Source organism: Meles meles, chromosome 16 (genome assembly GCF_922984935.1).
Source record: "Meles meles chromosome 16, mMelMel3.1 paternal haplotype, whole genome shotgun sequence".
Classification (NCBI taxonomy): domain Eukaryota; kingdom Metazoa; phylum Chordata; class Mammalia; order Carnivora; family Mustelidae; genus Meles; species Meles meles.
In genome coordinates, this window is record NC_060081.1 from 27,724,810 (window position 1) to 27,744,940 (window position 20,131).

The window sequence follows — 20,131 nt, forward strand, 5'->3', positions numbered from 1 at the left end:
TAGATGTACTGTGGCAGAACTCAGTCTGCTCCCCGCACCATCAGCACTCTATCTACTCATGGTGTGGCCCCTGAGTACACACACATGGCAGACTTCCTGCTCTGCGTCTGTCTGGGTTTTTGCATAGGTGGAAGCAAATACTGCTTCACGGAGTGTTTCTCAATTCATTTCCTGAAAATACAGCTGTCTTCTTTCAATTCCCTAAAACGTGCTTTAATATCTTTTGTATTTTTTTATTTTTTTAAGCTTCTATTTTTAAGTAGTCTCTATACCCAATGCGGGGCTTGAACCCACAACCCAGAGATCAAGAGTTGCACACTCTACCAATGGATCCAGGCAGATGCCCCCGTGCTTTATCATCTTTTGTAGCTATAGTGTAGTTCTCAAAATTTTGACTTCATGGCATCAGGAAGAAAGTGGTCTGGATCTGCTTCGTAGGGACAGAACTCAATTTGGACTTTCTCAATGCTACAAAAACAAACACACAAAAACCAAACACACTGCCTGTTAGGCTCAAAAGAGCCAGTTCCCTAACTGAATTTTCCTTAAGGTTTTGGTGACTTACACAGACAAAGCCTAGGTTTCTTGGGGACCCCAGGGCAGGTCATCAAAGACAAAGTATCTGGTAGAATGCGGGGGAGCATTAGGAGGCAGGAGGCCTTCATCATGAAATAAACCCCAGAAAAGGGAGCAAGTTCCCAGAGATGGTGGGCACGTGGGAAGCTGGGAGCCAGGTGGGATGAATGGTGATGGGTCGGACATGCCTCTTAGTGCTCTAGCACTGCCTTAAATCAAAGGAGAGGCCTTCTGAGTCCTGACCTGGAATTCCTCCCTTCCCTCCTGAGCCCCTGCCTCCTTGGTCATGCCTTGGCAATGTGATACATAAACCACGGAAAGGGACATTTGCCCACACTGTCTTATAGATGAGGGCATGTGACCAGGAAGGAGCCATTAGAACTCCTGTTTGTGCTTCCTCCTCTCTCCCTGTGTCTGGAGAACCTTGGGTAACAAAAAAGAGGGACTCCAAAACATTGATTAAGGTGGCAGGTAAGAGTTTAGTTCTGGAAATCACATTTACTGTAAGTGCTATGCAACATGCGTGGTGGGCTGAGGGGGAGAGAGAGCAAAAAAAGAACGTGGGAGAATAAGAGGGAGTGTCCCTTCCCACAAAGAGCCCATTTATATAGACAGACAAGGTCAGAAATTAGAAACAGCCTGGTTGAATTTGACCAAGAGAAGGGTTCATTTAGCCCCCAAATTTCAAAAACAGGAGATTTCCACAATAAGATCCGGTAATTGACTTCTTGTGAAAATGGAAAATCACAACCCCAGATGTGCGTCCTCACAAGGCAACAAGCTGCTGAGGTCCGGAGGGCCAGGCATTCTCCACCTGGGAACAGACGGCACCACTCTCTGTTGCCTCACTCCTGAGCACTGTAACTGCGTGAGTGCCATATCATATCACAGAGGAATTTGTCATTCTTGGCTGGGACACCAGAAACATGAAATTAGAGGATGATTGTATAAATTCAACAAAAGGCCACTTCGAGAACCATCACGAATTCTTGTGGAAAGAGGAACACCGAAACTCAATTCCATAAGTTATCTCAAGCTCTACACTCAGGAGTACCGGGTTGGTGCTGGAGGAATCCATCCAGCTTCTGGCAGTTGGACAAGGCAGCCTAATTGTAGTGGCCGACCTCCTAGTTTCTGGGCCCACTTGGAGGAGAACCAACTGTAGGATGGGGCATTCTGTACCCAGCTGCTCAGCACGGGGTCAGAGAGGGAGTGCAGGTCCTGCCTTGACATCAACCTTCAACAGAAGAGTGCCAAGGGGGAATCCATGAATAATTCAGATCACCACCAGATAGATGCCCAGTCAGCGTCAATGGCCATGAATTACCTTGTGTGTATTTCCTGCCTACATGTCAGTCCATCTTTTCACTGGCGTCCGTGGCAAGTTTATGAATGAGCACATTCTCTAACGCCTCTGCTGTAGGCAAGGCCGTTTCAGGATCTTGGCCCAAGTTTCCAAATTTCTGACTTGTTATTTACCAACCGTACACCATAAGAGATCGAATAACTCATGACTAAAAACATGCCCTCACTGGGGCGCCTGGGTGGCTCAGTGGGTTAAGCCTCTGCCTTCGGCTCAGGTCATGATCTCAGAGCCTGGGATTGAGCCCCACATCGGGCTCTCGGCTCAGCAGGGAGCCTGTTTCCCCCCTCTCTCTGCCTTCTGCTCTGCCTACTTGTGATCTCTCTCTCTCTGTCAAATAAATAAATAAAATCTTTTAAAAAATAAAAATAAACAAAAACATGCCCTTGCTAAAGAGGAATCTGGGTGGAAATAGAACAATATTTCTTATAAAGCCTCTGGAAATTTGCGTATGTCCAAGTCATGAGACTTGGGTGATCTGGTGAGAAAATGTGGTAGGGAAGGAGCAAAACCATTTATGGAACACTTACTCCTTGGGCACCTGACATGTGGTCTGTTAACTTCATTTTCCAGGTGGAGAGACAGAGGTTCTGTGACACCCCTGTCTAACTGAAATCTAACGTGGATCATGTTCCTAATGAAAGACTAATAACCACATTTTTAAAAGGTAAAAATAAAAGGGGGAAATGAGTTTGAATAATGTATTTTACTTAACTCAATGTGTCCCAAATAATTGCTAAAATATGTCATCTATATAAGTTACCAGTGAGATGTTTTATCTTCTTTTTTCAGACCAAGTCTTTGAAGCCCAAGACAGAGTTGACACTTAGAGCTCATCTCAGTTTGGACCAGCCCGACTGCATGTCAACCTCTGCGTGCAGCAGGGGCACAATGCTGTCCTGGTGAACAGTAGGTCACTTGAGGCAGCATGACCTTGGGCAGATTGCTGAACATTTCTGGTCCCTCATTTCCTTATCATGAAATGTGAAGAGTAACAGTTGGACAAAGCATGAATGCACAGTTCCTCGAGGTCTTCACGATAACAGATTAGCCGGACACAGAGGCCATTGTTACATGAAGACAAGAAAACTGTGGGTGCAGAAAAATGGCAACATGACCCTATGTGATGTAATTACAAGTTGTATCTCAAATCTAGGGGGTGCAGCTCATTAAAGGCAGTTTTCACCACCATCTGGACTTTGGGGTGACACCTGGGACTTCCTCCAACCTGTCAGGCCTTCGCCTGGACAGGAAAATTCAAATGCCCACAGCCACAAGCATCTTCTTTGAGGAGCTGGGGAGATGACAACCTTCCTTAACCTTATCACAATGAACTGTAACTTGTCTAAGATTTGCATGTCGGATATTCGTTTACAATTATTACTGTCCCAGAATAACAAAACACATGCAAAAATTCTGTATCTAATTATTGAACATTCGTTTGTTCAATTTTATTCAGACCAATCAGATGGTCTTTTTTTTTTTTTACCATTTTTTAAAAGTTTTTATTTAAATTCCAGTTAGTTAACATACAGCATGATATTAGTTTCAGGTGTACAATTTAGTGATTCAACACTGCCATACAACATCTGGTGCTCATCACAACAATGCAACAAATCCCCATCACCTGTTTCACCACCCCCCGCCGCCCCCACATCCCCTCTGGGAACCATCAGTTCTCTACGTTAGGAGTCTGTTTCTTGGTTTGTGTCTCTCTCTTTTTGTTGTCTGATCGCTGTGGCTAGGACTTCCAGTTCTGTGTTAAGCAACAGTGGTGAGAGTGGAAATCCCTGTCTTGTTCCTGACCACAGAGGAAAAGCTTGCAGTTTCCCCATCGAGGGTGAAATTAGCTGTGGGTTTTTCCTATATGGCCTTTATTATGTTGCAATATACTCCTTCTAAACCTACTTTTTGAGGGCTTTTATCATGAAAAGATGCTGTACTTTGTCAGATGTTTTTTCTGCATCTATTGAAATGATCAGATGGTTCTTATCCTTTTACTAATGTGGTGTATCACATCGATTGATTAGCAAATATTAAACCACCCTTAAACCCAGGAATAAATCCCACTTGCTTGTGGTGAATGATTTTTTTTTAATGTATTGTTGGATTTGGTTTGCTAGTATTTTATCAAGAATTTTTGCATCCACATTCATCAAGGCTATTTTTAGCAAAGTTTTTACCTGGTTTTGGTATCAGGGTAATGTTGGCCTCAGAGAATGAATTTGGAAGTCTTCCATCCTTTTCTACTTTTTGGAATAGTTTGAGAAGAATAGGTACTAACTCTTCTTTAAATGATTGGTTAAGGGGCGCCTGGGTAGCTGGGTGGGTTGGTTAAGCCTCTGCCTTCCGCCCAGGTCATGATCTCAGGGTCCTGGGATCGAGCCCCGCATCGGGCTCTCTGCTCAGCAGGGAGCCTGCTTCCCCCTCTCTCTCTGCCTGCCTCTCTGCCTACTTGTGGTCTCTCTCTGTCCAATAAAAATAAATAAAATCTTTTAAAAAAATAAAATAAATGTTTGATTAATTCCCTGCAAAGCCATCTGACCCTGGACTTCTTGGGAAATTTTTAATTACTGACTCAGTTTCTTTGCTGGTTATTGGCTCTGTTCAAATTTTCTATTTCTTCCTGTTTCAGTTTTGGTAGTTCATATGTTTCTAGGAATCAGGTTGCCTTTTTAATATAATTATTCAAAGAACTAACACTCTTAAGGTAAAATCTTAGTTAAAGAAAGTCAGGTAGAATGAGAATTTTATATAAAGGAGAATATCTTTGTTATCAAAGGGGAAGTTTATTCTGATAATAGAAAGCTCCAGTATAGAATAAGATGCAAGTTAAAAATATCAGAAATAGGGATGGGACAGAGCAGGGACTGGATCCCCTCAACCCTGAAGGCAAAAGCCAGCATTCTTTGGCTGCCGCCATAAGGAAAAAAAAGAAAAGTTCAAACTCCATACCTCTTCAGTGTGCCATCTTGCAGGAATGAGGAGAGAGGATGCTAACTGAAAGGAGGATGCTTGCTCCCAAGACTGGACTTTGGGGTGAAGACAAGACCAAACTAGTCGGCGCCAAGGTGGACCCTAGGGCTGACCTTTCACTGACTTTCCCCCTCATTATACTAAAAAACACTCCCGGGGCGGAGATTTAACGTGTTAATTAGACATGGGGCACAAGAAGCATGACCTTTAATTGCACAGGTGCTGATAATAAATCCCGCCTCTACTTGCTTAGATGTCATTCATAACCAACCTAGGGTCTTTAAAAACTTTCCCTGACCTCTCCTCGGGAGTCAGCCTGAGGACCCTCTCCTCTGTGCTGTCTCCCTCCCTTGTGCAGAGCATAAGCCTGGATAAAGCCTTGCCTGAAACTCACATTTTTCCTCTTGTCAGTTTCTACTGTTTAGGGAGCCCAAGGGCCCTGTTTGGTATCATCTTTGGGGGACACTGCTAGGACCCCAGAAGTTCTTTTTCTCCCATCCAGGAGGGAGCATAGGACCCATGGGGGCAGCCAGAGGCAACCTCTTGGCAGCTGACTAGCCATCTCAGAACATTTGTTTCTGTGTCATTGCGGGACATAAGGCTACCTCCTGTGTCACGGGGTTCCCACTACTCTCATTCAGGCAATATTTTCCCCTTTTCCCTTCTTTCCCAATTTCCTTCCTTCCTGAACTCCTAACCTCCCTCTACTTTTCCATGCTCTTTCCCCTCCTTCTCATACTGTGGGCTGGCTATAAGACAGCCACCACTTTACTCCACTCAGGCTGGGAGGACAGGTTCCCAGTGCCATAACTGGCCAGTGGAGGTGGAAGCGGCCACCATGTACCCACAGACCAGGGTCTCCAAGCTTTCCCCAACGCCAGACTCGTGGGACCAGTGGATGTGTAACCCTCACATCATGTAGTGCCTGGAAATCTGATAGTCACAGGAAACTCTCTTTCTCTACTCTCTGAATTGCCTGCATACTTGCCGGAAGTATTCAACTTCCTGGAAGTATTCAACTTGCGGGAAGGTGAGTTGAGAGTGGCTCCCTGGGCCTGATCACCACAGTGGGCAGTGGACAGAGTGTCTCCCTCCACTGGCCACCGTTTGGTTCCTTTGCCTAAGTAGACATCTGTGTGGGATGGGCTGAAAGGTATTTCTTTCTTTCTCTCTCCTCCTCTTTTTCCCTCTTGCAGCTCCTTCCACTTGCCCACTGCCCACTTCCAACCTGGAGATTCCGTGTTTTGTTACCCTCTCTGAAATGCTGGGTACTTCTCCATCTTCTGTTCCCATCTGTGGGGAGAAGAGTGTGTGGACTGCCCCGTGTCTTCTCTAGTCAGGCTGATCACCCGGTTAGATCTCTCTGTTGTCTCTGTGAAGACCCCCTAAATAGTACCTGGGCTCCCAGGGAAGCTATACTTTAACATTTACCAAGGTCAAAATTACTGGACAAATCCTTAGAGCATGGCTTCTATTTCTGCCCCCAGCACATGTTGTACATCTGCTTCATTAAAAAAAAATAATAATAACCAAAATGGGGCACCTGGGTGGCTCAGTGGGTTGAACCTCTGCCTTTGGCTCAGGTCATAATCTCAGGGTCCTGGGATAGAGCCCCATTGGGCTCTCTGCTCAGCAGGGCACCTGCTTCCCCCACTCTCTTTGCCTGCAGCTCTGCCTACTTGTGATATCTCTGTCAAATAAATAAATAAAATCTTAAAAAAATAACCAAAATGAAACATTAACATAAGGAGTAATACCTCCCCAAGTTCTCATGAGGCTGAAGCCAAACAGCCTTGCATAAGACTAGAACATTAAGATACGTTAAGATAAGGTCTGCAACTTTCTGAAATGTCCTTTATCTAATGATTTGTAACTTTTTATGTTAACCCTGAACCAAATGTTCCTTTCTTCTTTGTGAAGACTGTGTACCCCAAGCAGCTGTCCTAACTTGGGCTGGAATGGAAATCTTTTCCTTTAAAATTTTTTAAAAAATGTTCATGTTGCATCAACATTTCTTAGCATAGTCAGCAGGATAACAGAGCAACTTGCCTGAGAACACCTGGGAGTCCTCTGGAACTTAGCATTTGGTGCCAACACAAACCATTTGTGCCCATCTAGCTTCTCAGCACCCCACCAATGTAGGGATGAGTTCTTCTGATACCTGGACCTGCTCAGTTTGAGGTGACGGTCCTGACTTTCATTCAAGCTGCTGTGGGTTACCGGTAATGTTCTGTAGGTGGGAAGAACCTAGAGGTGCTAAACCTGATGGGTTGTTTTCATTTGGCATTATACTAATTGATGTTATGGATACAAGGCTTGAGTAAATGTTCTGGCTAGAAAGATGAGTGACTACGTCATTCAGCTCCAAAGAGAAATTACTCAGAAGTGACTCTGTACCAGTCTGTCTTGAAGGAGGGGAATCTATCTGGCTGAGAGGTACCACATCTGTCTGTTTCTGAAATCTGTATAAGGATAGGAGAACTTCACTCCATCTCATCTCAGAGCCGGCTGGGGTGAATTGTGTCTGATAGGCATTATACTTATAGTTAGGATCCTATATCCAAAAGGAAATGATTGTTTCATTTTAACACTGCCTGGCCTATGTACATGTTAAGCTAAGAGAAAAGATGGCTCCTAACTGGCTCTCTTGCATTTCTTGCTCCCATTTCGTTGCCTTCAAATAGGGAGTTTGAGTTTGATTCTCTTAGCTTATCCATTTGGTTTAGTAGCTGAAGCTTCAACTTTTGGGCAGGAACACATGCTAACAGGGGTACTCTGGGCTTCATTTATTGTTCTTTCTGAACTTTTGTCTAGGAAGATGGGGAGTACGCCTGTTCCCCCCACCACCACCACTAAAAAAAGTCCATTAGGACATATTTTAAATAAATGGTGCAGAGGAAAAACCTGTTTTGCAGGAGGGAGAGATAAGAGGCAGAGAATAAGGAATGTTAGTACAGACTTTAAATCTGCCTCAGAGGCACCCCATCTCTGCACCTCCCCCCACCCTGTTTCTGCATCACCACCAGCATGCATTAGGTAGCCAGCTCCTAGACCATCATCCCTGATGCCCCCAGAACCATGGCTCTTGTTCCTCCCACCCTCACTATCAAGGAGCAAAAAACACCCCAAGCTGTTGGGCCACTTCCTTCTGAGGTTCAAACTAAAGCACTTCCCAGATCAACATGAACGGGTCCAGAGGGCTCCCCTGGACTTACTCCGCCCACTTCAGATTCCCCAGCACCAGATCTCCCAGGAGTTCCCAGTGGGGAACAAACTGATGACTTTTCAGTGGACACAGGCTTGTGTGGACACATTTGGTATTAAAACTAATTTAAGTTTTGTGCCTTAATTGAAAGAGGCATGGCTTAAGAGTTATCAGCATTAAATAGAACACTTGTAATCTACCAAGGTTTACAAAAGGTCAATCAAATAAGCTCCCGTTATCTCTGTTGCAATTTGTCAACAAAAAGATGGTTTTCCACGATGGTTCATTTTTGTCTGTCTCTCCAAGTTTTCATAGGTAATTGTTAAGAACAAGTAGGTTGAAGAAGCAAAAGGGTGTATGGTTTTCACGATCTTTGGTAACCTAAAACTCTGAAGTTTTTCTAAGTTAGATAATAAACTGGGTCAAGTTCTTTAGATATCTAAGTCTTTTCCAAATAAGACAGATTGCTAGAGCATTGATTACTGAACATAGCTTTATCTACTTAGGCTTTTTTTTTTCTTTTTCTTTTTCCTTTTTTTTTTTTGGCTTATTATAGAGAAACTAAAGATAAATTTAGGTCAGCTAGTAAGCATGTCTTATGCTTTATTGAAAGTTGTACTATAAAAAACCCCACATTTCTAAAAATTATGAACAGTATGCATAAATTTCCCATCTAAAGAATTCTGATGTAACAATAGCTTACTGCTTAGTTTTTACTAGAAACTGAGGTTTCTAAGAATTAAAATTCTGATAAATGTAATTGATACTAGGAGAAATGATAAAGAAAACAACTTTGTATGCAAGAAAGTGAGATATGTTTTTAATAAGAAAGGTATGAGAAATGAAAATATATTTCTGTTGAGGGAAGAGAAAATAATTTTGTCCTAAAATGAAGACTTGTTATTTAGAGTGAGAAGGCTTAGGACAAAATCTAAATTAAAAAAAGAAAAAAATTTGGAAAACTTGTGAAAAGAGAATCTTTAGAAAAGAACTTTATGCATGGTATAAGGACAAAGACTGAGACAATGAGTTTTTTAAAAGCACCCTACTGGGGGTGCCTGGGTGGCTAAGTCAGTTAAGCACCTGACCCTTGATTTCAGCTCAGGTCATGATCTCAAAGTCCCGGGATTGAGCCCCAGGTTAGGCCCCCCCACTCAGTGGAGAGTCTTCTTTTCCCTCTGCTCCTCCCCCTCCTCGTGCTATCTCTCTCTCTCTCATAAATAAAATCTTTTTTTTAGATTTTTAAAAATTTATTTATTTGACAGAGATCACAAGTAGGCAGAGAGGCAGGCAGAAACAGAGGGGGAGGCAGGCTCCCTGCTGAGCAGAGAGCCTGATGTGGGGCTCAATCCCAGGACCTTGGGATCATGACCTGAGCAGAAGGCAGAGGCTTTAACCCACTGAGTCACCCAGGTGCCCCTAAATAAAATCTTTTTAAAAAATAAAAATAAATTTTAAAAGTACCCTGGTGTAAGATTGAAAGTTGGCTTTTCTCTGTTAAAAACAAAAACAAAGTTTTCTTAGCTTGTTGTTCTACTCTTTGTTAGAAATTGTAAACAAAGATTTTCTTTATCTGTGAAAAAACAAAGCTTCTATGTTTTGTCTTTATCAGGTCTTTGGTTACTTAATAAGGTTAAATCCTCAATTTTAAGCGCTAAGTTTTGCTAACAACTAAGTAACATCTAGCAATTGCATTACTAGGTATTCACCCAGAGAATACAAAAATACTAATTCAAAGAGATACATGCACCCCAATGCTTATGGCAGCATTATCTACAATAGCCAAACAATGGAAATAGCCGAAGCGTTCATTGGCTGATGAATGGATAAAGAAGATGTGGTATATATATACAATGTGATATTACTCAGTCATAAAAAGGGAATATATTTGCTTTTAGAATCTTTTATTGCCACCTTGGTTAAATAAGATTTGAGTTTTATAATGATCTGTGATCCTATTTAGGCATTTGCCTTAAAACATTTTTTTTTTAAACAAACTTCCCAAGACTAAAATTCTAAATAAAGTCCTTTTGACTAATTAGACTTACTAACTGTTCCAGAAAGTATATTAAATTCTTAAAGTTTTAATATGTCCTTTTATAATGTCATCAAGTATAATTCTAACTATTAAAATGTGTGTTGCAGAAATAACTAGATTTCCTTGTCAACTGTGTTAAAATGAGCTCTTATCAGATTTTTAACCTGTCCATGTTTGAGTCTTTGTTATTTATAATTATTGCTCTGATGCTCTCGAAAATGTGTCTCATTTTCAAGGAGATACAGATTTCTGTTATCTTTAAGATTATAAAACTAAACTGGGTAAGAATCTCCAGAACAAAGGGGAAAACTACATTCAAACAGAATAAGAATTTATAACTAAATAAAGAAAGGACTATAGTTTTTATGACTCTTGTGTAAAACATTTCTGGTTCTTTAATGTTTGCTCTTCTAGATTTAAGAAAACTTTTTCTCTTGAGGTATCTATGACTTGCAGAAATACGTTAAAATATTCCTTTGTGAGCAGATTGAAGCATTTATCTTTTCTCCCTACCTGAACCCTCCAGAATGCAGAAACTCTCAGGGAGTATTCTTTCTTTCACGGTAGTTATAATTGCTTGCATGAAGTTCAACAAGAATCAGCTTTCCTTGTAACAGGACACCATTGGAAACATGGGTTATTTTCCCAAGGCTTTGACTAGAATGCCAAATTTGCGAGAGACATACATAATGTAGATAGGACCAGACAGCTTTAAGGAATTAAGATTGACTTTATGGAGTCAATAGAGACCCCTCGAAATGTTGGCCTGATACCTTGCTTACAGAGTTCCCAGCAGTAAAGAATGTCACTTTCTGGGAGGTGCAGGAAACCTTAGGATATTTGGGGGATCATGAGAAGAGGAATACACCCAAATCTATGGGTATTGCAGGCAAATCTGAAGGCAATTTTTGCCTTGGCATCTAGCCTTCAGACGCTGTTAAAAGTTCAATCTAAAATTCCTTATAAAAAGTCCCAGCGAATCAGATTTAAAAACAAATAAACAAGGGATGCCTGGGTGACTCAGTGAGTTACACACCTGACTCCTGATTTCAGCTCAGGTCATGATCTCTGGGTCCTGAGATTGAGCCCCGCACTGGGCTCCATGCTGGGTGTGGAATTTCCTTAAGATCCTCTCTCTCCCTCTCCCTCTGCCCACCCCCCTTAAAAAAACAACAAAACATACAAACTAAAACCTATATGGTCAGTCACTATTCTAGCTGTGCTTACATAAATAAGCAGGCCAAGTTTGTTAAAACTATACATTTTTGGGATTACCTGGGCAGCTCAGGTCATGATCCTGGAGTCCCAGGATCGAGTCCTGCCTGGGGCTCCCTGCTCAGCAGGGAGTCTTCTTCTCCCTCCCTCCTCTCATGCTCTCTCTCTCAAATAAATAAAAATCTTTAAAAAAAATGAGTCTTCCTTTACAAACAAATGACTCTTAATTTGACTCTCTTTGACAAAAGTGAGGGTAGCTTTACAGAGAAAGATTACGTTTCAACAGCACACCTTTATGAACATTAGATTCTGGTTCTGATTGTCTTTAAATGTTTATTGTTTGCCTATAAAACTGGGCTGGATCCTAAATTGTTTTGGAACATCATCCTCGAATATCTGGCTATGACTCACCAAACTACAGCCTCCAATTTTCTTTCATTGTCTTGACTTGGGATTGTTCAGAACTAGAACTAAAACTGTCTTTTACCTTCAAGCCCTGCAAACCGGCGCTACTGGACAACTTGAGGTAAACTTCAGAGAAAAATGGCCACAATGACCCATGTTTACACCATCTTCGTGCTTGTGACTCAGTGGGGATAATAAAAATCTTCCGTGGACATATGATTATTTAAACAGCTAGACAACGGGACAGACTCCCCGACTATTGTGTGAGTCTGCTATCTCCAAGATCCAGACCAGCGATGTCTGCTGATTGCCAAAACAGTCCACTTGGTTGGTTTGTTTCCTTGAGAGGTCTAGCCGGGGAAATAATTCACAACAATGCTGTCACACAAAATATCACAGCCACATTGTCTATGGTGGTGGCTGAAATGGGACAAGATTTTAAACTCATAACAAAAATCATTGGATTCTCTGCTTCAATGGTCTTAGACCCCTGATTTGCCTTGGATTATATACTAGCTAAACAAAGAAGAATATGTGCTATTACAAATACATCTGGCTGTTCTGGACAGGTGGAACAATGGAACAAAGGACTGCCATCATTCCCCAAAAGGCCACATGGCTACATAATTTTAACAATGTCACAACTCAGACCACCTGGGACTCGATTAATGGTACCCAAAAAATGCTACTTGTTTCTTGCCTTTCTTTGGGCTCTTAGTTGGCCATTTTTTTTTTGCTGTTACTCTTGGGGCTCTTTTTCATGTCCTGGTAATCTTGGTGTCTTCTTGGCCTCAGCATTTCCAAGTTAAGCTAATGGTGATGCAAGGATTCCAACCTCTATCAGGATGGAAGGATCTGAATCCCTATAAATCATCAGAGCAGTCAGGGAGAGATTTTTATACCTCTAGGGTAGGACGGGGATGCAGCCCCAGCTCAGCAGGAAGCAGCTTCAGATGAGAACTTTGGCCCCTTTTCCTTAGGAATAAAGATAGTAATTCATTCAGAGGGGAATGAGACAGAGCAGGGACTGGACTCAGATCCCCTCAACACTGCCTACAAAACCCAGCATTCCTTGGCTGCCTCCATAAGGAAGAAAAAGAAAAGCTCAAACTCCATCCATACCTCTTAAGTGTTCTATCTTGGAGGAATGCGGAGAGAGGATGCTTACTGAAAGGAGGATGCTTACTCCCAAGACTGGACTTTGGGGTGAAGACAAGACCAAACCAGTCTGCGTCAAGGTGGACCCTAGGGCTGACCTTTCACCGACTTTCCCCCTCATTATAATAAAAAACACCCCAGGGGTGGAGATTTAACGTGTTAATTAGACATGGGGCACAAGAAGCATGACCTTTAATTGCACAGGTGCTGATAATAAATTCCTGCCTCTACTTGCTTAGATGTCATCCTTGCCCCACCTAGGGTCTTTAAAAACTCTCCCTGACCTCTCTTAGGGAGTCAGTCTGAGGACCCTCTCCTCTGTGCTGTCTCCCTTGTGCAGAGCATAAGCCTGGATAAAGCCTTGCCTGAAATTCACATTTGGCCTCTTGTCAATTTCTTCTGGGCCCCCCTGGGATGAGGGACAGCAGACACACCTTTGGAGCTGATGGACCTGTGCTCACCTCTTGGTTTTTCCATACGTTTCTTTGTGACTTTGTTTAAATTTAAAATGAGAAAAATTTTAAATGGGAAAATTATGTCCCTTCCAGAGCTGCAGGATTAAATTAGTTTCTCAGCAGGATAAATGTTAGTACCCCTTTTTATCTACATTAGTGAGAAAGAATGGGGTAAAACAGTAAAGAAAAACATCAGGCAAAGACCTTTTTATGTTTTGTTTTTGCCTTTTTTGTGTCCTAATTTCTTTTTAACAAATAACAATAATCTCTTTGATTAGGAAAATAGCACATTTGTTGCAGAAGATTTGGAAAATACAGCAAAATATATTTTTTGAGTTGTGAGCAATTCTACCACCCAGAGATAAACACTATTAATGTTTTTGTGTTTGTCCTAAGCATGGCTGCATGGAAACATTTTTCTTTCTTTTTGCAAAATTGGGATAATATTATTATATAAAATGTTATAGCCCATTTTCACTTTATGTGTAGTCTTATTTTTTTAAAGTTTCTTAAGAAGTTTTGGAATTTCTCTTATTTTAAAAATATTGTTCAAAAACATAACTTAATGGTTATATAATATTTCACTATATTGATGTACCACATTTTACTTAGTCCTATTTTGGGGTAGTTAGACTGTTTCCAAGTTTTCTCAAAATAGAAATTCTGCATGGTAATCTTGCATACAAATTTTGGTGCACATCTGTTGATGTCTTTAGGATAAATTTCTAGGAGTGGAATGAGTAATTCTAAGGGTTTTTAAGTGGTCCTGACACATTACTAAATCACCCTTCTGAAAGATTGTAACAATTGATGAATGATAATTTTTGTACCATCTGGTCTCAGAACTGAATGATCAACTACATTTTGAAAGTAATAGATTGAGAATTGATGGATTATACTTACATATGGGGGGTTCTATTTATCTTTCTATGAAGCTTTCTATGTGATTTTCCACATCTTGTAATTAGGAAGCAGAGCTGCAGAAATATGGAAGTGAGCCAGATGATTTCCGGAGAAGAGACTGGCATGGGCATAGATAACGGGAAACATTTGTCAGTTCTGTAGATCAAACACAATCAAGTACTAAGGCTGAGGAAGGTCCATACAATTGGGAAGATGCTGGGTCAGCCCCAAGTTTTAAAGGGGAACTTGCACTAGACTTGACTTCCGCACTTGGTGAATGAGGCTTCTGGCTGCCTGCCAATTAGGAGCAGCTAGGAACAGAATGGCACGAGAAACAGTAAGCCAAAGTGGGGGCTGGGAGACTCTGGCAAGGGGCTGGAGGAGAGGGACCACAGAAGAGGAAAAGGTGCAAGAAGGACGGTCTGGGTCTGTGATGCTCCTGGGGCAGCTGCGGCCATAGCAGCAGCTTGCTGGAGACAAATCACAGAACTTTCCAGAAAAGGCCAGGGTTCTCTGGTGCAGTCTAGGAGGATAGTTATGCAGGTACCTGGAACTGTCAGGAGGATGTCCCTGACCAGTGTGGGGAACACCCAGGAGGCAGTGTCACAACCTAAGCTTGGCCTAAGCCAGCAGCTGCTATGGCCAACAGCGGGCTCTAGGTTGTGTGAAGATTTAACAGTAGTATTAGCAGTTTGGAGATGATATGGAAGTAAAGAATTAATTTACATTTATTTAAACTAGAGATGTGCACAAAACACAAGTCCTGGTGATTTAGAGTGCCTAAAAGTTGCCAGGATTTTGATAACTTTAGGAGAATTAGCAAGGTAACTAAATAAGAAACTGATAAAAATCATTCTCGGGTGGAGGGGGTGGTGAAACAGGTGAAGGGGATTAAGAGGTACCAGCTTCCGATTATGAAATAAGCAAGTCATAGGGATGAAAAGTTCAGCATAGGGAATATAGTCGATAATATTGTAATAACTTGGTGCAGTGACTGATGGTAACTACACTTAGATTGTGCTGTTCATTTCCTACATAATTGTCGAATCATTATGATGTACACCTGAAACTAATACTGTATGCCAACTATACTTCAATTAAAAAGAAAAAAGAAAATGATGCTCAGAGTTGTCACAAAGGAAAATACCTAATCCTAATAATAATGGATCCCCTGGCTTTGGGCTCAGGAGCTAGAGCAGGCTGACTGGGGGTTTACACAGAGCTTGGGCAGGAAGGTGGCTGGCCAACTCCCAACAAGTGTCCTTTGGGAGACCCCAGTGGAGGAGTTTGGGTGCTCTGAAACACCCTCCCTCTGGCCTCCAGACCCACAGTCTCAGCAGGCACATTCTTGCTGGGCACAGACCCCTCCACGCTTCTCTTTGGAGACCTGGCCCTAACTGTTTTCCAAATAATTATGAATCCCATACTTAACCCACCCCAGGACTAAACACAAAATGCTCTTCACTGGCTTTGGGAATAACAAATCCTACCAGAGTGGTAAAACTCAATTGGTTCTAAGTTTGGTAAGTCAAAGGTTATCATTTACATGATGTATGTTAACTTCAGCAAGGGGTTTAAACTCCTCCCACATAAACCACTCAACACGCAGAAAAATATGGTCAAAGTGTTGGTATTAGAAAACACACAATGTTTTCAAAGGCTGGTCTTGGACCAGTATATCCTAAATTTTCACTGGCAATGGTACAAGAGGGCACATTTGAATAAATCAATCAAAGAGATGACCCAGTATGGGGTTAGAAGCTACTGTCACATTAACTCTCTATCTAAGGTGGGAGACAAAGACTTGGAAATATATGGAATGGGGTTTGATAGCATCAGGCACAATAAAGAACAGAATAAGCAAACAAAAAATGGGGTGAATCCATAGTGTAGTAAAACTTCCACCTTCTGGAGTCTGCAAGAACAAGTCCCTCCAGAAAGCCAAGTTTCCAGTGACTGAGATACCTTTAAGCATAGATTTTAGGTTTTTATCTATTTTTAATGGAAAATTTTTAAAAAGCTATCATTCACTGTTTTTTTAAAAGATGAGTATAATGTAGCTTTTTCCTTATGACACAGGGCAATCATTTATGATCAATTTCAATTCAGTAAATATTTCCTGAGCATCTTTGCTTTGTGCCAAGTACCGTATATTGAACTTTAACCATTTTTTATTTACTTTAAAACTAGATTTTTGGGAAAGAAGCCAGCCAGAAAGGACCACATAGTGTGTGACCCCATTCATATGAAATGCTCAGAAGAGGCAAATCTGCAAAGAAAGAAAGTAGATGGGTATTTGCTTAAAGCCTAGAGGGAGTGAGTGGGGGAGGGGGGTACTGGGGTATGGTGGCTCAGGGGCACAGGTTTCTTTTGGAGACAGTGATGATGTTCTAATGATTCACATCTCTGTGGATATACTAAAAAAGCCATTGCATTGTACATTTTAAATGGGAAAATTCTATAGTATGTGAAGTATGTCTCAATAAGGCCATTAAAAAAACAACAGGTTGTCAATATTCAGAGAACAGGAAGAGACCCCTGAGCAAGGATGGGGAGGAACCAAGATATTAAACTCCTACTCAGTCTCTGCCCCGGATGACTGTGCTCTCTCCTCGCCCTCCTGTCCTCATGCCTGCCGGTGACACGTTCTGTGGCATCAGCTGCTTAGCCATCAGCTCTGCCTCTGGAAACCACAGAGCTTCAAGGCCAGGCTCCGTAGTCAGAAAGACCTGGGTTTAAGGACCGATGGTGTGATTGTGGTCAAGTTCTTTACCTTCCCCACGCCCCAGTTCCCTTATCTGCAAAACAGGGTCGATAATATCTACCTCATAGTGTTGTTTTAAGGATTAAATAAGATAAAGCTCGGAATGTGGCGGCTTTGTGTCTGACTCACCCTCAGTGTTCAAAAGAAGTTTGTGTCTGGAAAGTGAAAGTGTCATTACCAAGAAACCAGTCTTCAGAGTGTGACTTTGGTGATACTCATTCTGACTATTGGGCTGTTGAGCGGGGTGAGGACATCTGTGTTAATCAATGTTACTCCCAGATGAGGTGTTACCGAATTACCAGCTTTCCCTAACATAGTACGAAAGGAATAAACATTCGTTGAGCCAGGTACTTGACATTCACGATCTCGTTGAATCCTTATAATAATAGGTCCATGCTGTAGATGGGGAAACTGAGGCTCACACAGCTCACCCGGACGATGATACCACTGAATGCTTTTACGGTGTGCTATGGTCGAGTACTCATTCATTTAATCCTCACCAACCCTGTGAGGGCACGTGATATGGTGATTTATACGAAATAGATCTGGGGTCTGTGTCCCCGCCTCTAACAGAGTGACCCAAACCCTCAGAACTTTCTGAGGAGAGCAACGTGGGTCTTTTGTTATGTTAATGAGGTGAATTCCAGGCCACACCCAAGGACAGGAGACCCAATCAGATTAAAGGGGTGGATCGGTTAGTCCCTGCCTCCTGACTTCCGGATGGAGGCGGGGCCAAGAGGGTCGGAGGTTGAATTGGTGGTGTGGCCCATCAGTTAATCAGTCGTGCTTATGCAGTGAAGCCTCCATAAAACCCTAATGGAACAGGTTTAGCGAGGTTTCAGTTAGTTTGGTGAACATTGGAGGCTGCCAGAGAGCTGCACCGTTGGGCAGGGAAGCTCTGCCCTTTCCCTGCCCTCTCCCCATCCCTCGCCCTCGGCATCTCTTCCACATGCCTGTTCCTTTTATAATAAACCAGTGATCAAGTGAGGAAAATGTTCCTGAGTTTTGTGAACTGCTCTAGCAAAATAATCGAACACGAGGAGGAGGTCATGGGAACCTTTCATTTAGAGCCAGTGGGTAAGAAGAAAAGGTAACAACCTGGACTTGGAACTGGCACTCAGGTGGGGGTGGGAAGTCTCCCAGGACTGCACCCTTAACCTGTGGGACCCGAGGCTCTCTCCAGGGACACTGTGTCACGATTGAGTTGAGTTGTAGGACACCCAGCTGGTGTCAGAGCATTACCTGTTGTAGGTGTGGGGACAGCCCTACACACACACACACACACACACCCCAAAAGAGGTAGTTAACCATCATTATCGCATTTTACATATGAGGAAACTGATGCACAGAAACAATGAACTTTCCCAGGGTCACGTATATTAAATTGCAGATCTGGGACACAAACAGAAATAAATCTGATTCCAAAGTCTGTGTCTCTTCCACATCTGTGCTGTCCACTAAAACACAGCAGAAGGTCCTAGTGGTCCCCATATCTTAACAGGAAGGCAGGCTTCAAAAGGCACAGTGGGTGGGATGTTGTACAAATTAAAAAGAGGACAGTCCCTAGCTTCAATCAGGGAATTGTCTCTTTGGGGGGCATGAGGAGGCTTCATTAGGCTCTTCTAGACCTTCCTACCTGAGAATACATACAGAGTACAATTTTCTCTTTTAGCTGATGGCTACTTGTGGTTTTGGGTTTGTCAAAGGGCTTTTGACAGCCGTTGGCCATTGCAAGGCTGCTGGGTGGCTGAGTTTCTGACATCCTTCTAGCATGTTTGTTGTTGTTGTTTTCCACATGGTTTTGATAGCAGAGAGGAAATTCCTGGGGGGCTGGAGAGGCTAGGAGACCTCTGAGGCCTCACCTACCTCCCCATCCTGCACTTGACAGCCCACGTTAGTCTTTTTTTTTCTTTTTTTTTTAAGATTTTACTTATTTACTTGACAGAGATCACAAGTAGGCAGAGAGACAGAGAGAGAGAGAGAGAGAGAAAGAGGAAGCAGGATCCCTGCTGAACAGAGAGCCCAAGAGCCCAGGTGAGTCTTAAAAGTTTGTGTAGAGAATGAGGAAAGCAGTCTGGACTGGGGAAGTTTTCTTACCTGTAGACAACCCATGAGAAGACAGATAGTGGCCAGCTGTTCCCAGTCTCTGCGGAGCCGGCAATCGAGGAAAAAGGTTCGTACCCTCCATCGGCTCCTTAAACCATCCGGACTCAACTCCCTTACCCGTCCCTGCTTTTAAGTGAGGCCCACTTGACAAGGTTGTCCATAGCCTAATGATAACTGCATTTAATCGGTTTACCTTTGCAGGGGAAGGGGTAGGTGTGATGGAATATATTTTAAAATGTTTTTTTCATGGCTCAGATAGCTAGATAAATACAATTGTAATATTCAGATCCCTTCCCAAAATGTGTTTTCTCCAGACTGAGGGTCGTTTTGCTCGGGGTCAGTGACCCATGCTAGAGGAAGAAATCCCCACAAAGCAAATTGCTCTTAGATCTTCTTTTCCTTGTGCTCTTTCCAGCTACAGATGTGTACTGTTAAGAAAAAAAATCACTGTACTTACTCATGGGAAGAGAAGTATCCCAGCGGATCCCAGCACTGGCAGCGGTGGGGGGGAGGGGGGCTGGTCCTCCTAAACTTCTCTCTCACCCTCCATCAGAGGCATGTCAAGGTCTCCCACTGCAAGAAGAGACTCCAGTCCCTTTCATTAGGATGGGCTAGCCCACACAACGGGAGGTGGCCTGAGGAAACACCTGGCAGCAGTTAATATTTGACTCCTACAGGACTGCCATTCAAAGGGCTTCCAGAGAAGAACAGTGACCACCTGGGGATGGCTGTTGCAAACAGGCCTTAGGAATGAGGCAGGTGCAAGGCATGGCCTTGGGTGGGGTGGGGACAAGACAGATGGGCCCCTCCACTCCCCTGCATTTCCTGTCTGCTCAAAGGTAGTTGTTGAGGTTCAAAGTACCGCTCAACTTGTCTTCTCCTTTCCTGGGCTGGGTCACTGCCATGATCAGGGTAATATATGAAGCTGTTCACAGTTCCTTACACTTTAATAATATCCAACATGCAG

General features: G+C 42.7%; 1 protein-coding gene across 2 annotated transcripts in view; it reads right to left on the minus strand.

Annotated features, from left to right (window-relative positions):
• The window catches only part of MGAT4A (alpha-1,3-mannosyl-glycoprotein 4-beta-N-acetylglucosaminyltransferase A), a 164,502-nt gene extending 144,632 nt beyond the window's left edge, over positions 1–19,870 (minus strand). Inside the window, exon 1 of one of the 2 annotated variants that reach the window (XM_045980144.1) lies at positions 19,622–19,870. The gene's annotated coding sequence lies outside the window, so the exon portion shown is untranslated. The remainder of the gene's footprint in view (positions 1–19,621) is intronic. The other variant, XM_045980141.1, reaches the window with a different exon arrangement.
• Positions 19,871–20,131: the final 261 nt, after the last annotated feature.